The sequence below is a fragment of the Crocuta crocuta genome, unplaced genomic scaffold, assembly GCF_008692635.1.
Source record: "Crocuta crocuta isolate KB4526 unplaced genomic scaffold, BGI_CrCroc_1.0 scaffold96, whole genome shotgun sequence".
NCBI classification, from domain to species: domain Eukaryota; kingdom Metazoa; phylum Chordata; class Mammalia; order Carnivora; family Hyaenidae; genus Crocuta; species Crocuta crocuta.
The window spans coordinates 8,717,535-8,735,020 of record NW_027531522.1 but is presented as its reverse complement, the minus strand read 5'-3'; the positions used below and the strand labels follow the sequence as shown (position 1 = coordinate 8,735,020).

General features: G+C 42.0%; 1 protein-coding gene across 1 annotated transcript in view; it reads right to left on the bottom strand.

The window, feature by feature from the left end:
• The window catches only part of ST8SIA6 (ST8 alpha-N-acetyl-neuraminide alpha-2,8-sialyltransferase 6), a 41,601-nt gene extending 26,970 nt beyond the window's left edge, over positions 1-14,631 (bottom strand). The window contains exon 1 of the mRNA XM_077772454.1: positions 14,551-14,631. The gene's annotated coding sequence lies outside the window, so the exon portion shown is untranslated. The remainder of the gene's footprint in view (positions 1-14,550) is intronic.
• Between the last annotated feature and the right edge of the window lie 2,855 nt (positions 14,632-17,486).

The following is a 17,486-nucleotide window of genomic DNA, read 5'->3' as shown; positions in this document are numbered from 1 at the left end:
GCTCCGCACTCCCGAAGAAGCAGGGCTGCAGCGAGCAGAAGTCAGCCAGGCAAGGCAAGAGAAAGAAACGGAGGGGTGAATACTGTTTGGGGAACAGTAAACGGGGAGCATGAGAGCCTGCATGGAACGTGCAAAATGCTGCAAGAAATTCCATCTGGCCTGGGAGACAGGGCACTAGGTGGGGAACAGTGCAGAACTGTATTGTGAAAAGCCTTAGAAGCAAGGCAAGGTAAACGATTTGGCTTTCTGTGGGAGAGGGCAAGTCGCTGAAGGCCTTGGTTAAGGCCGTGACACCAGAAGATAGGGGAGAGGCTATGGAGTCATTGTGTCCAGCCACTGGGACCATCCAACAAATTGCAGAACAACAACAGATAACCAGGACACCATTTGAGAGATAACTGGACAATAGTTTAAAGATAAGTTGAGCAGCTATATCAGTTAGGGCTCTCCAAAGAAACAGAACCAGTAGTCTATCCATGTACATACGTATGTATGTATGTATGTATGTATGTAGGTATGTATGTATCTATCTATCTATTATCTATCTATGTATCTATGTATCTATGTATCTATGTATCTATGTATCTGTGTATCTATCTATCTATCTATCTATCTATCTATCTATCCATCCATCCATCCATCCATCCTATGTATCTACCTATGTATCTGTGTAAAGAAGCTTGTTTTCAGGGATTGGCCCACATAATTGTGGGGACTGACAAGTTGAAAATCTGTAAGGCAGGAGCCAGGCTAGCAATTCAGGCCAAGAGTTGATGCCACAGTCTTGAACCAGAATTTCTTTGGGGGGGAAAAAAACCTGGGAAACCCATTTTTGCCCTTAAGGATATGAACTGATTGAATGAGATGTGCCCTCCTGATGGAGGGGAATCTCTTTACTTGAAGTCAACTGATTGTAGATGTCAACCCCACAGACAAAGTACCTTCATAGAATCACCTAGGTTAGCATTTGATTAAGGATCTGGAGCCTAAAGCCTAGGCAAGTGAACACATAAAAGTAACCACCGCAGTGACTCAGGTCAGAGCAGGGATGAGGAACAGAGGACAGTAGATCAGTTTGAAACACACGTAGGATGTGAAGTTGTTACAGTTCTGTGGTTGCCTGGAAATGGACTGAAGGACAAGATGTCAAGGGTAACACACAGGTTTCTGACACAGGCCACGCGGAGAAGGGGCATGGCTTCACGGACTCAGGAAGGGCACTGGCCTCTTCACAACAAAGTGGTGACCTTTGATCGTTTCCATTCAGGCTTGCTCATTAAGGAAGAAAAAATTGAGAAGTTAGATTGTGAAAAAGCAGGGCTGAGAAGTCTCTGAAAAGAGGACAAACATTCAAGCACCTGCTGGCTTCCGAAGCCCTTCTGCACGAGGGCAAAGCTGTGGCCTCAAATGCCCCTTCAAGGCCCCCACTCCTGCCCTGGCCCCATGACTGGCCTCTGCCTTTTTAAAAAAATTTTTTTGCTTTTAATGTTTATTTTTGAGAGAGAGAGAGAGAGAGCGCAAAGGGTAGAGAAAGAGAGACACTGAATTCAAAGTAGGCTCCAGGCTCCGAGCTGTCGGCAGAGAGCTGACTCAGGGCTTGAACTCACAAAATGCAAGATCATGACCTGAGCTGAAGTCAGATGCTTAACTAACTGAGCCACCCAGGCGACCCTGGTCCCTGCCCTTTTAAAATTATTAGGTTTAAAGTCAATTGCAAATTATGTAAGTGTGGGAAACACAAGCTCCCAAAGATTAAAAAAAAATCAACTGTTAAGATGAACATTAAGATTTTTGAATATATTTTGCTTTGCAGACAAAAAAACAACAACACAAAAAACAAAACGAAAAAAAGAAAGAAAAAAATCCAGGCCACTGCCCTTCATGTTCCACATGTGAAAAGAATGTCAAGGAGACATTTATACCAAACTTTTGTTGACAGATTTTATACTGCCACTTGGTCAGGTATTTTGAAAGAGAGAAAAAGGGAGGGTAAGACGCCTTTTTGTTTGTTTGTTTCAGATACTATCGGGCAACATATTTAAGATCCAGAATTAATACTCAGAAGCCTGTGAAAACAGAGCTGTATCACGATAATGGGACTCAATCTCACAGGTGAGTGCACGAACATGTTATTCTGCGTAGCATCTCCTAAGGAAGTGTGCTCAGTGTATTTGGTTTACATCACTTTCTTTCCTAAACAGGTCTTGTTATATCATAATTTTTAACTTACTAAGCCAAATCCTAACTGTATGATTCAGTGAAAAGTGGCGCATGCGTACAATAGAGGGCTCCTTCAGGGCTAAGGCTGAGGGTCTGTGTCCTGTACAATTAGGACAGGTAAGAGGCTGGTTCAGCTCACAGCCATTTAATAAGCCTGGTTCAAATGCACAAATGGGCCCTGGGGTGGGAGCCCTCCATGGCTCCCAGGGGAATCTAGTGACTTCTGCTCTTTGGCTTCAGCCTCAAAATCAGCTTCTGTTTCTGTCTGGCCTCTGGGGACCCTCTACTTATTTTCTTGATTTTTCTGGCTTTCCTCCACATCCTGCCTTTTAATCTCTGCCCTCAGGCTTCACACAACAGATAAGAATCCTCCAGTCCTACTCTGGGATCGCCAGCCCTTACTCTGGCCCAGTCGGGGGCTAAATCATCTGCAGAAAGGACAGAACATGGAAATCTTTGCTCTGCCTGTGATCAGGCTGATTATTTTCAGGCAACTCAGAGTCATTCCTGGGTAGACATGAGAGAATGCCACCACATTACCAAAGAGAGGGAGACGAGCCATGGACTCTTCCTACAAAAGTCAGTCCTTTTCTACTGCAAATAATAATGCACAGGAAGATTATAACCTAGAAAGTTCAAGCTTAGTATCTTGGGCGCTGTGTGACCTACTTTCCGTCAATGAAAAGATCAAAGAAAGTTCAAATAGAACAAACTAAATAGGAAATGCTGGCCCTTATCAAATGGCATGGGATAATCTGTGTGAAATGCATCAACAGAGCAAAACTGAGGCTTAGAAATGTTTCCAGATCTTCCTGGGCAGACGATCAGAGCTGAAACTATCATGGCTTTATTACAACTCATGGGTGTGCTGTATTTATGACAAATGACAACAAGAGTTTAAACTACTTATAGTGAAATAGTAATTGTAAGCAAGAAAGATGATACTGAACTGAAAATAGTAATAGCTATCATGTACTGAGAGCTTAACATATAACAATTTCTGTATTAAATGTTTTACATGTAGAATATTCATAAATAACTCACAGAGGAAGGTATTATCTCTTTTACCATCAAGAGACTGCTTGGGAGAAGTGACTTAGCCAAAGAGTGTTAGTGATGTCACAAATAAATTACTCAAAGGCCTCCTGAGAAAGGTGCCTTTTTTTTTTTAATGCTTTATTTTTTTAAATTTATTTCTAGGAGAGAGAGAGACAGCGTGAGCAGGGGAGGGTCAGAGAGAGAGGGAGTCACAGACTCTGAAACAGGCTCCAGGCTCTGAGCTGGCAGTCGGCACAGAGCCCGACGCGGGGCTCAAACCCACGAACTGCAAGATCATGACCTAAGTGAAAGTCGGACGCTTAACCGACTAAGCCACCTAGGCACCCCGAAAGGTGCCTTTAAGATATTCTAGTGGAGGGGTGCTTGGGTGGCTCAGTGGGTTAAGGTCAGACTCTTGGTTTCAGCTCAGGCCATGATCTCGCAGTTTGTGAGTTCGAGCCCTGCATCGGGCTCTGCTGACAACATGGAGCCTGCTTAGGGTTCTGACTCCCTGTCTCTCTGCCCCACTCCACCCCCTCAAAATAAATAAACTTAAAATGATCTTCCCCATCATTTATAGGGGAGACCAAACTGAAAACAAAATGAAAGACTACAGGAAACAAACAGGAAAGGTCACTCATAAGATATGTGGGACCAATCGATGGCTGAGCTTGGGTTTCTGAGTTCAGAAACCAGACTGTGCTTCCCAACCCCTAGTTCCTGTACTGAGCCTTGACCCATTTTTAGAACCATCTAGAAAGAGTCTTTGTTCCTCCTGATGAAGGTACACTCCGATCATTATTTTGCCCTTTATAAAATATGTGAATGACAGATGAGCCTGGTCTTGTTCAGGTAATCACACAAAATGGACATTCATACCAGTAGCCAGTGTTTTGAAGCGGAGACGCAGTTAGAGGACAGCAGCATTGACGTCATCAGGCTGTCCAGGGAAGGCCTTCTCGAAGAAGGGATGACTGATTTGGGATCTGAAAGATAACTGCATATTCACTCGGGGCAGCTGGGGAGGCAGAAGGGAGGGCACACTGTAAAGGCTCTCCAGCTGGAGCAAGTAGAGTACATTTGAGGAAGAAAAAGACCAAAATGGGGAAACAAAAACGGCATAGCCTGCAGTGCGGCTGGAGAAGTGGGCAGTGGCCCAGCAACACAGGGCCTTGAGGGAGTTGGTTCAGTTTTGTTGTTTTTAAAGTGATTAAAAAAAAAAAAAAAACCTCAGCAGATTCCACATTGTTTGGGGCAGTGGGGGCAGAGGTAGAAGCCAGTTGGGACCATAGACCACTGTCCAAATCCCATCCAAAAAAATCTCCATCTGGCGAGTGTGCAGAGAACGGATGGGAAGGACACCAGCACGTGCCCAAGGACCCAGGTGCAGGTCCCTGCAATGGTCCCTAGCAGAGGCAGCAATGAGGCAAACACACTGTACTCAACCACAGTCAGTCCTGAAGTGCCGGCCGTGTGCCGGCACGGATTCCCACGTCCTTAGAGAGAGATTCCTGAAGCATGATCGGGACTTGAAGGTGGGCTGCTAGGGAGAGGAGGAGGAAGGAGTGGAAAGAACAGCCAAAGCAACTCGGAAACCAAGTATGAGAATCTTCCAAGGGATAAGGAATGGTCTAGAATTGCAGAATATTGGTAAGTAGTGAGAGATCACACAACATGGGAATGGAAAATGCCTTTTGGAGGAGAAAGCGTTGGTGCAAGAAGTGAAATGAAAAAATCAGGATGCATGCTAAAATACTGTGATTTTAGAATCAAGTGGCCCATGCTGAATCTATGTTTCAAATGAAAGGAATAGTTTGTATCATTAAAAATACAATGATCTAAGAATTCCAGTGATTTATAGCACTTCGAAAGGCATTAAAGCATTCTGTTTCAGCCCTGACAGATCAGAAGAATGAAGGGCTTCAAAAAGACAGTACTTCTTTTTAGCAACATGCCTATATGTTAAATTAAAATAGAGCTGTCCATGAGATTGAACTAGCTGCCTGGAGCACTGGGGAAAATTCTAGAAACCCAGAGGGCATCTGCTCTTAGTCTGTGTGATTATCAGGCTGGCATCACACTGAAAAGTATGATGGGGTATTGATAGTTACCCCTGGTTCAGATTAATTCATGACACTAGTCACACAGAGGAGTTTTATCTCCAAATCCCTGGCTCTCTTGCAAAATGAGGAAGATGCAATGGCCTCTACATTTGGAATTAGAAAATCAGACATCAGTGATTGCCCTTAATGAATCTAGTTAGATACAGGATGGACGGCATGGGGCTCAGAAAAGCCTGTCCGTTAGTCATTCACATCTTAACATGAATTCGTACATGACATTTCAGCGGAGATCTCACACAGAGAAACTGGAGTTTCAAGGAAGGATGAGGGAGAAAACATTTGGAAACATGAAAACTTGATGTTGCACAGTGCCTCCGAATCCCTGAGGCATCGCATCGAGAAATAAGAGAGAAGCAAAGAAGGGGCGTCTGGGTGGCTTGGTCAATTAAGCATCGACTCCGGCTCAGGTCATCATCTCACAGCTTGTGAGTTCAAGGCCCGTGTCCGGTTCTGTGCTGACAGCTCAGAGCCTGGGGCCTGCTTTGGATTCTGTCTCCCTCCTTTTCTGCCCCTTCCCTGCTCATGCTCACTCCCGTGCATGCTCGCTCTCTCTCTCTCTCTCTCTCAAAAATAAATAAACATTAAAAAAAAAAAAAGACAGAGAGAAGCAAAGAAGAAGCTTAATGAAGTATAAAAAAAAAAAAAAAAAAAGGAGGTGGGGAAAACCCAGGCAGCTAGACAGAGTGGAGGCTCAGTGCATTTGGAAATAGATAATAAAATGTAAAATGAATGAAAGCTTCACCCACTTTATGATTTTGCTGAAGGTTCATCCTAGCTCTACCTCAACCCTCTCAAAGTGCTGCTTCACAACCTGGCGGATAGACAAATCCAATAGGATACGTGATCCAGTGTTCAATATGGGATCAATACAAGTCTCAGGCTAACGAAGAGAGTAAACAAAGACAAAATTCAATCAGCAACTCAGATGGCTGGGTTTTTCTCTTATCAGCTAACGTGTGCACTGATACTTTTAAGCTTAGGAAAGATCAGCCCATGTATCTGAGTAGAAGAGAAGAACTAAACCAAGATAAAATAAAATATAAAAGAATATAATTTCCAAATCAATGACAGGAAGACAACAGAAACTTGAACTCGGAGTAAAGGAGCAATGTTGAGACACTGGAGAAGCATCCATATGCTGCAACATTGTATCAGGGTTAGACCATTGAGGAAAGTCAGAGCAGGGTAATAAAGAGGCCTTGAAAGCGTGGGCAGCCTGAAATGAGGCTTCCCTGACAGCTTCATAAAGCAATATACTTAATACTGAGTACAATGTGAGAGACAGATTTCCAAGTGGAATTTAAAAGATCAGTGAACCTCACAGGGGTCTGATGCATTTTCACAGCAAACTTTATATTCTGAAAACTAAGACAGGAACGACTCCGTAAACGTACAAGAGTGAGTCACTATTATTAAATACGGCAGGCGTAATGACACGGTGTGGTTTTCGTGGCTTCTCTAAATGCACGGGCATGCTGTGTGGTGTGACAAATAGAAGATGGTATGACAGGGTATTAATGGAGAAAAATGTTCCCAATGCAGAGGGAACGAGGAAACGGAGCTCTTTCAATTGACAACTGACCCAGAACACCTCTCACAAAGTGCACATATCTTCTTACATTAAAAAAAATAAAATAAAATGTATATTGCTTTGAGCTTTCGTTGCACTCACCCTGTATGAATCATAAACAGCACACATTTGAGGGGACTGAGGCGGAGGGGAACGGTGGCTTGGAAAAAAGGAACACGGTCTTTTATAATTGAAACCACCCTCTACCAGAGAGGACTCCTGCTTCTCTCCAGGAAATCTGTGCTATAAAACAAAATGTCTGGGACATAATAAAGTTCAGTAAGCGTTAACTAAATGGGGAAAAAAAGTGTAAGCTCTCATGAAATAGTAACCAAAATCAAACCATAAGCAACACTTTTAGAGGACTATTTCAGAAACTGGCTGGAAGCTTTGTTGGTTAAATGAAGTCTGAGCACAGATCTACGGTTTCTCGAAAAACACTGATGAGCTTATCTGTCTATTTATCTGCAGAATTTCTGTCCTTTCACAAGGCAAATCATTAAATCGCACTGTTTTGGTCATGAATTGTCATGTACTAAGAAAATATTAACATACGTGATATAAGGTAGAGTGGGTTGACTTTATTGCTCTAGTTTGTCCAAGGAACTTTTCCCAGGAAGAGCAACATGTTGGCTGATGTTTTAGAAGACGCAATCAACCTATTGATACAACACTGCAACCTTTTCTGATAAATCCCTGCACGAGAAAAACAAGAAACAACTTTCAAGAAAATTTAATCTAATCAAACCGGAGGGGATAATTCCAGATTTAATAAAATGGCGGCCATGTGACAGTTCTCCGTAACAAAGCAATCAGGCACCAAATACCTGTTTTCCAAGTCATTTGAATGGCATCTCATTGGCCTGAGCCTTAAAAGAAATGTGTGCATTTATATAACACCACTGTTTTTTCGCCACTCAGTTTTCCGTAAATACGTGACTGATAAATTCAGTCATTGTAGTTTCAAACCCACAGCCATGAAACCCATAGATGTTTAAAGAAACCAAAGGGTATTACAGGATCCAGAAGAAACCGAAAACAAAATAATAGTGAATGGTAGCATGAGTGTTAGTTGGGGGGAAGAAGGAAAGTGACAATTGAGCACTGTTGCTTTGTGTACCTATTAGTTTTCCATAATTGATTACACAAATGAATACAGTTCTTTTAAGTAAGAAGACAATTCATGAAAGCTAATGCGGTAATTACCATGCAAGCTCCCAGGGAATCCAAGACTCATTATTGAAGCTCAAAGATCTTCTGCTGGGAACAAGCCTGCTTACCGAAAGTTCCCAAGAGCTTTGCAAAGGAGTCTTCAAAGGTCATGCAGGGGAAGTGGAGAAAGAAAAGTAGGGAGCACTTCATACCATGTTTAATTTAAATTTGAGCACCTTGGTAGGATTCTCAAATATCTAAGTATCCTGCTGAAGCAAATGATTACCCATCAGTTTCTAAAAACACGAGGGAGAGAATGCAAAGAGCAGTATTTCCTCAAACTGAAACCCACGTTCGATTTTCTGCAAATCTATTATATATGTTATCGGCTCATGCTTTGGGGTGGGGATGGGGGCGGAATGGTAACAGGAGAATCAATTGATTTTAAAAGCAGAAGGCAGAGGTGCCTGGGTGGCTCAGTCGGTTAAGCATCTGACTTCGGCTCAGGTCACGATCCTGTGGTTTCAGGAGTTCAAGCCCCGCATCTGGTTCTGTGCTGACAGCTTAGAGCCTCATGTCTGCTTCAGATTCTGTGCCTCCCTCTCTCTCTGCTCCTCCCCTGCTCGTGCTCTGTCTCCATCTCTCAAAAATTGAAGGCAGACAGCTCCACATTCTTAACTTTGTGCAGCTCTAGACAAATAAAATGAGAGCCAAGAGCAAAACAGAAGGTAGGACAAGGTAGGACATCTTCAACTCTTGCTTATTAAATCCCTCTTTAGGGTCAAGTGGGATCTCACAGAAACACCAATGCATCACTGAAACTGGGAATGTCCAGATGACAGGGAGGGATAACTCTGCAGGAGTGTCACACGGAAGCTTATGGTAATGACACTTACAGGGAAGATGAAACAAGCAATAAAATCCCAAAGTCTGAAATGAATCTAAAATGAGTCTCTTGTAAGGGAGCACATAGAAGTTTCTTCTTCTGTCTGTTCGTCACTCTACACCTTTTGATTAGGGCATTTACATTCATGGTAATGATTTTATTTTTACTTTTTTGTTTTAATGTTTTATTTATTTCAGAGAGAGAGAGAGAGGCAGTGTGAGCAGGGGAGGGTCAGAGAAAAAGGGAGATACAGAATCTGAAGACAGGCTCCAGGCTCTGACCTGTCAATACAGAGCCAGACGCGGGGCACGAACCCATGAACCGTGAGATCATGACCTAAGCCGAAGTCAGATGCTTAGCCGACTGAGCCACCCAGGCACCTGATTCAAGGTAATTATTGATAGGCATGTATTTATTGCCATTCTGTTACTTGTTTTATGGCTGGCTTTCTTTAATGATAGACTTGTATTCCCTTCTCTTTATTTTTTGCATATTTATTACTCATTTTTGATTTGGGGTTATTGTTTGGTTTGTCTGTAGCATGTTCTGTACACAGTAGTCTGTATTACGGTGATGGTCACTTATGTTTGAAGCCATCCTTTACCCCTCTCTCCTCACATTTCAGGTATAGGGTGTTCATACTTTACATTCTTTTGTGAGTCCCTTCACTGATTTTTACAGATACAGTTGTTTTTTACTGTTTTTATGCCTCCTACTTCCCTCTTTCCTTCCCACTCAAAGAGTCCCCTTTAATATTTCTTGTAGGACTAGTTTAGTGGTCATGAATTCCTTTAACTTTTGTCTAGGAAACTCGTTCTCTCCCTTTCTGTTCTGAATGACAGCTTTGCTGGATAGAATATTCTTGGCTGCAGATTTTTTTCCTGTTGACACTTTGAATACATTCTGTCACTCCCCACCAGAGAGGGCCACATTTCTTACATACGCCAGCTTCACCCTGCACTCACCTTTCCTCTTCACGAGAGTCCAATTTCCCTTAACATTAATATGAAAGAAATGTCTTCTGCATCTGGCCGCCTCAGTGTCTGCTCAAACACAGCCTGCTCAACGCGGCTTCGTCTTCTCAAAAGCGATTTCCCCCTGAAATCTTTCTGCTTTTCACGAGCATTGCTATTAATCCAGTCAAACAGTCTCAACATTTCACATTTGTCTTCAATTCTCTTAGGCTTCTTCAATGTGAAACCCAGGAATCAGTAAGCAACCAAGTCCTGCTAATTTTTCCATAACGTCTACTGCACCTGTTTGCTGGGTTCCCTCTTTGTGATGGGCTCTGGGGATACAGAGGTAAATCAGGCACACCGTGCTGCCAAAGAGTCCGCCACCGAGTGTCACTTCCTTGATAGTTTTACAACCACCACTGATGTTCTAGATGCTCATCTAGAGTAGAATACCTTTCCACGGCCAGCCCCGACATCAGTCTGGCTTTCTTCAGTCTGTTCACTCGCTCCTGGGACTCCGATTCACATTACAGTTTTCTGAGCAGCCACATTCCTTAAAATAATAAACCCATCATGGGATACCCTTGCTAGGAATATCTCCACGAGGTTCTGGGGTGCCTACAGGAAGTCCGTGGGCTCTCCTCAGATCAGCAGAGCTCTGTGTGCCCTGGGCTCACCCCTACTCACCTGCACGTCTTCCCTCTATCTCAAATACCCTTTAGATTTTATTTGTTGTACTTGTTCATTTATTTTTGAAGGTGGGGAGAGGCAGAGAGAGAGGGGACAGAGGATCCGAAGCAGGCTCTGCGCTGACAGCAGCAAGCCTGACGCGGAGCTCGGACTCACAAACTGTGAGATCATGACCGGAGCTGAAGTCGGATGCTTCACCGACTGAGCCAGCCAGGCGCCCCTCCCTAGTACCCCTTTAGTACCCCTAGTACCAGCTGCAGGGAAGCTGGTCCTGAAACTGACTGATGTTTACTCCTGGCCTCAGGACCCCTCCCCTTTCTAGGCATCCTCCAAGTCACCACGCAAGTCCTGCCTCTTTCCGCAAAACGTTTCACGAAATTATATCCACACTGATATATTACAGTATTTGTAGAAATCATTCATTCTGATGCTGAATCATAAGTATTCCTAGTTTTATTTTTTATCTTTCTAAACTGACTACAGCTTCTTTGAGGTTGGTAAGGAAACCTTGTGTTCTTTCATGCGTCCATTTGTTTGAAATATATTTACTGAGGTCCTACTTTGTGCCCTGCACTGAACCAGGCTGAGGGGGTCTACTGTGCTTTCACATAGTAGATTCTAAACAGATATTTGTTAACAAAATGCATCTCTTCTTCTAGCAAGTAGCATATTTATTTAAGAAAAATAAGCCTTAGGCGCGCCTGGGTGGCTCAGTCGGTTAAGCATCGACTCCTGATTTTGGCTCAGGTCATGATCTCACCGTTTGTGACTTTCAAGCACTGCACTGAGCTCCATGCTGGCAGTGCAGAGCCTGTTTGAGGTTCTCTCTTTTTCTCTTTCTGCCCCTGCCTGGCTCATTCTCTCTCTCTCTCAAAAATAAAACAAAATAACACCAAAAAAGAAAAAGAAAAAGAACTCTTAAAACCCATCTTATTTTTAGATTATGCAGCCAGAGAAGTCCCACGATTTCCCAATAGCCCCTTGGTGTCAACAGTTGAGAGTTTCAACAATCAGGCTGGAGGTGAATTTAGAATATATACCTTTGTTCAGATTCATCATAATTGAATGCATCTTTTAGAATTCCTGTTAACATTGTATTACCACCTTTTTAAGGGTCACATTTCACTTTTCTTCAATTCGGTATAAAACGCTCACATAAAGAAAATGGAGCGCCGGCCATCTGTAATAATAGGAGGTGTTTCTACACTACCAATTTTACCAGGAAGCTTGAAACCCCCCAGATTGGGCCAGCTGTGTTAGCAAAAATGTAGGAGAGTGGGCCGCTTATTATTACTTAATTGCACAGACTGCTGTTGAGGGCGTGCATAATTCAGTTTACAAATGTGCCCATTAAAAGGAAATTACAATATAATAAATACTCAAGTAAATAAATAAATGTCACTGGGACGATTCTCTCCCATGACAACCAACGGTGTTAGAGTCCCAGATGTTTACATACATTGGCCCTGGAGGGACAGACAGGCCATGGGGAATCGGCACTGTTACCAGTGTGCCTTTTATACAAAGGTCGTACCAAGGGTGAAATGGCCATTCTGTCTGCACAGCATCCTTGTCCACAGCCTCTATGGGGCATCATTCATAGCAGTGATTCTCAAGCACTTTGGATGGGAAAACTCTTGATTTTTATCATTAAAAAAAGAAAGAAAAAAGGTAAAAAAGGAGAAAAAAAAAACCCTTTAAAGAGAATTACTTTTTTCATTGAGCCAGATATGTGACAATTTGCACAGATCACATAAGGCTCAGAATGAGGCTCCCTTCTCCTAGAGAGGACTTGCTTTTGCTTCTATCAGACATCTGGACTTAGGGAAGGTCTAAATCCAATGGAGGGTGGAAATGACTCATACCTGGGCTTTGCTCCTTCAGAAGATGGGCCTTTTCTGGTGATGGCCGGAAGCTCAGCCCGGCTCCTCTGTGGGTCAGCCATGCTCTCGCTTTTGCGATCCGCAAGCTTCTTGTGAGGAAAACTGGCCTCAAATGTAGGCCTCACCTTCCTTGGCTTCCCTTTTCTTCTGCATTTTATTCCTGAAAATTCCCCATGCCTTGGTAGCACGCCAGAGCCCTCACACAGTGCCCTTTGTTTAGTATACTTTTTTGCCTTGTATTATGTGCGGGAGGTACAAGCAAAAGCAACTTCACAGCTGGAAGGAGGGGTTCTTCTACCCCCGACTTTGGTGACTGGTGTCACTTCTTAGTCTCGCCAGCTGATCATCTTGGGCTCATCTTTAATAGCTCAATACTTCAATGTCTCCCTCTTCCTCTTTTGTCTCTTCTGCACAGCTAGAAAAGTCTCTCTAAACCAGATTCTTTGGCCATTCATGGACCCTGTGATCATTTAAGTTACAACTGTCCGGGTAACTTTCTATCCGGTTTCCTGGTCACAGGGGTCTTTCAAGTCTAATCTGTTTTTTTTTAATTTTTTAAAATGTTTATTTATTTTTAAGAGAGAAACAAAGAGTGAGTGGGGGAGGAACAGAGAGAGAGGGAGACACAAGAAATCCTGAGGGGAACTCTCTGAGGGAAGTGTTGCAAGGAACACAAGATACCAGAGACATCACCACAAGTATGAATCCCACAAAGAACACAATGACTCTAAACCCACATATTTCAATAATAACACTGAATGTAAATGGGCTGAATGCTCCAATCAAAAGACATAGAGTAGCAGAATGGATAAAAAAACAAAATCCATCTATTTGCTATCTACAAGAAACGCATTTTAGACTGGAAGATACCTTCAGATTAAAAGTAAGGGGATGGAGAAATATAGATCATGCTACGGGAAGTCAAAAGAAAGCTGGAGTAGCTATACTTATATCAGGCAGGGACACCTGGGTGGCTCAGTCGGTTAAGCATCCAACTTCGGCTCAGGTCAGGATCTCACAGTTCGTTAATTTTGAGCCCCACATCAGGCTCTGTGCTGACAGCTCAGCCTCTCTTCTCTGCCCTTCTCCTGCTCTCTCTCTCTATATATATATATCAAAATAAATAAACATTAAAATGCTTAAAAAAAACCCCAAACTTTTAAATAAAAGAAAATCTCTGGAGAAAACAGTCTCTTTAAGAAGGTCTTCAAAAGACTTAAGGCTTAAATTCTGAAAATATGAACCAATAAAGATAAAAACATATTTCTGGATTGGAACATGATAAAATAACTTGGCACCAAACAAACCATGTGTTGAATGCACAGCCAAGAATCAGAATGTGGGCAAAGAAGAGCAGAGCACCGCAGGCCGGGCCAGTACACAGACAACGGTCCAGCTGGGCCGTACACCCAGGAGTCTGGGTCCCATGTAAGGATCCGTATGCCCCTGCGGCACGGCGTCATGACACAATTTATTTCTGTCCAGGCGGGCTCCAAGTTAGCCAAGGGCAGCACAGCTTTATAATCACCAACTGACAACCTGCTCTCGGCAGCCCGAGCACCTCCCTGGGTTATCAACTGTAGCAACTCACACTCCCGAATGGTGCTGGTGTGAAAGAGCCAATAAGGAAACTAGAGGGAAAAGCACAGAAAGGAGCTTTTGTTCTGAAGCGGTAGGACCTTGGATGACACTTTCCCTCTATGTTTTCCAAACATGCGCTAATGCTATCATAGTATATATGATGTTATATGTATCATATGTATGAAATAAATAAATACCAATGCAAATGGTGTAAAAAAGAAGCCACGTTTTCTAAAATATCATAAAAAGCCCAACAAAAGTTTCTTTCTGAACTTAGGATTTTTGTAATTCATTAACTCCAATAACAGAATTAAATTTCTAAACAGGGAGATGGGGGAGGAGAGCTAAGTGCCGCAGAAGGGGTGTTATAACAACATATCATTTCCCATACAAAGCAAATACACAAGACATTTTTTTTTAATCTTATAATATTTATGAAGAAGGATTTTACCTAAAGTTCTCATATTGTTCTTCTTGTCGTCTCCACGGGCAGCTCTGTATATTTCTGATAGTCTGAAGATAGTCACTCTCTAAATACCTAAAAGTCAAATTGGTGGAATTAGAAAACCAAGATCTCATCTCATATGTTGCTACACAAATGTATGAAGTGTCCTAAAGGATACTTTTATAATCGACCCAGCTTAGCTCTCTAAATCCTTTCCGAAATAAGTTAATGTAGAAATAACTGAATATCGTATCCATTTCCAAAAATCCAGGGACACAAATTTGGAAAGAATTACTATGCTGACATAGGAATGTGCAATTTGCATGTAAGTCTAGTATTACAAATAAATCATGACTGCACCCCAACTCACACTCATATCTTACAGCCATTTCATTTTTCTGTAACTCACTAACAAATACATCCTATAGATGTTTACCATAAATATATGCTCTGTCATTTTTTTTATACTCTAGGTTGACTGATATACCTTGGGATATATAGAAAAAATTTCCCCAAAATAATCATCTTAAATTTTAACTCTGAATAGTAAAAACACAGATGAAACTAAGTTAAGAGAGATGTATATCAGCATAAAAGATCTATAGGCTCAGTGGTACAGTTTTGCAGGATCCCAGACCCCAGTGAATCTCCCTCTACCCAAAATTCCATTATTAAGTATTAATTCCTTAAATCATAGAATAGCCTTTAGTCTTTAAGGGTTATCATTCAAAATGCAAGTACCCCTTTGAGTGAAAAAAACCTTAAATTTTCTTTCAATAAATATCTTAGTCATTAGGTGCCTGCTACTTGAGATCAAGGCTCTGCAGTAAGGTCGCAGAGTGTGGGTGGTAGGTGGGTGGAGAAGGGACAGGGCTGTGAAGAGTCATGTCAGAAATCACTCCCCACCCCATCCAGCAAAACGAGACTCCCTAAAGCTTAGTTCTCAAACAGGTGTTTGTTATCAGTGGGGAAGGTCATCAACCATCTGGCAACTCCTCTCCCCTTGAACTTTACCTACCTTTCACTTATCTCTCTCTTGACTGGTGCTGCCACAATAAATCAAAACTATTTTCCCTTGGTTGCCATTGGCCCAACTAAGAAAATCTGAAAATCTTGAAAGACTGTTTTGTAATAAAGGAGGAGGCAAAGCAAAAAGCTACCACAGAAGTTAAAAATAGTTTTAGTTGCAAAGACACTTTCAACCTTAACAGATTTATCTCAATCCCACAGGTCCTACGATGGTTCCTAGTATACCAAGGAGCTTGAGAGATCTATATACTCTAGCCCCAAAGCTTTGTCTAAATGTGACACTTCCCAGCGGGAGTGAATATTACCTATCGCCACATGGTGGAAGATACCCAGAGTTTCTACAGGACAGTGTTAAGCTGAAGGAAGAAAGGAAGGAAGGGAAGGAAGGGAAGGAAGGAAGAAAGAAAGAAAGAGAAAGAGAAGAAAAGAGAAAAACAAAGAAAGAAGAAAGGAGGGGTGGGGAGGAAGAAAGAAAAGAGGAAAGAGGTACACATTCAGTAGTCTACCCAAGGCTCTGTCAATTTCTGGCTCTTCAACCATGAGACTGAGACATGAGACTGTAACTATTCACTCCTGTCTGGAGGGTTTTGTCTACTGCCAACACATGGGTTTTAGTCATTTGATCATATTCAAAACAGGCCAACGATCAGAGCACCATGAGTATCAGGGTCCATCAGGCAAAGTCACAAAAGAACTGGAGTCTCACAAAGATCCATGAAAGAGAAAACAAAAAGAGTAGAGCCAAATACAGGTATCTTCTAATTAAATCAATGAGAATCACAAGTGTATTTTAAGTCACCAAGGTAAAACGTAACGTAAAAAGTATAGAAGTATGAAATTACAATTCTATCATAAAAACTAAGTGTGTTAGAATTTATGAGCGCTGCTATATCCAAGAAGACTCTTTGACTTTCCAGGGCCTATCCTTTCAGAGAGTGTTTTTTGAATGGTATCCCTTGGCCTCTCTTGTTGGGACCTTGGTTATTTTACTTTCCTATTCGTAGTGATATTTGGGACTCTCCACCTTGTGTACTCTAGCTTGTTTCTTGAGGTAGCCGTTAGAAGGCTCTCTCAGTGGATTCTGCGTCCTTTTTCTTCCAATCTCTCAGGTTTTGTAAGGTTTCCAATGGCCTCAGATCTTTTCTGTGTGATGTATGGGCGCGAGTGCAAGTACGGAGCTTCTTACTTCTCTGCCATCTTGCCCTCTCTTCTAAATGTGTTAGAATTTAAAATTTTATTTAAATACCATTTATTAGATGAAAACAATTAAATTTCCCGTGATATATGGCAGAGATAGTAAGATTAGGGAACTTGAAGAGACAGAGCCATAAACTATTGAAAATAAAATATAATAGGAAATAAAAGATTGAATGAAAAAGTTATAAAGAATCATTCAGCTGTGACACAACCTTGATTTGGTCTAATATATGGGAAATTATGATCTTAGAGAGAAAAGGGACGCCTGGGTGACTCAAGCGGTTGGTTGTCTGACTTTGGCTCAGGTCATGATCTCATGGTTCGTGAGCTCGAGCCCTGCATCAGGCTCTGTGCTGACAGCTCAGAGCCTGAAGCCTGCTTCAGATGTTGTGTCTCCCTCTCTCTCTTCCCCTCCTCTGCTCACGCTTTGTCTCTCTCTGTTTCTCAAAAATAAATAAAAATGTTTTAAAAATTTTTTAAAAAGAGAGAAAAGACCAATAACTTTTAGAAAAAATTATGATGGCAAATTTTCCAAACGAGAACTATAAATTCACAGATCCAAGAAGCTCAGGAAATTGAAAGCACAAGAAATGTAAAAAAAATAAATAAATAAGACTAAAGACACACAATTAGAAAATTTCTTTAAACGAGTGATAAGGAAAAAAATCAGAAAAGTAGTTAGAGGAAAGAAACACATATATAGAAGCAAAATAAGA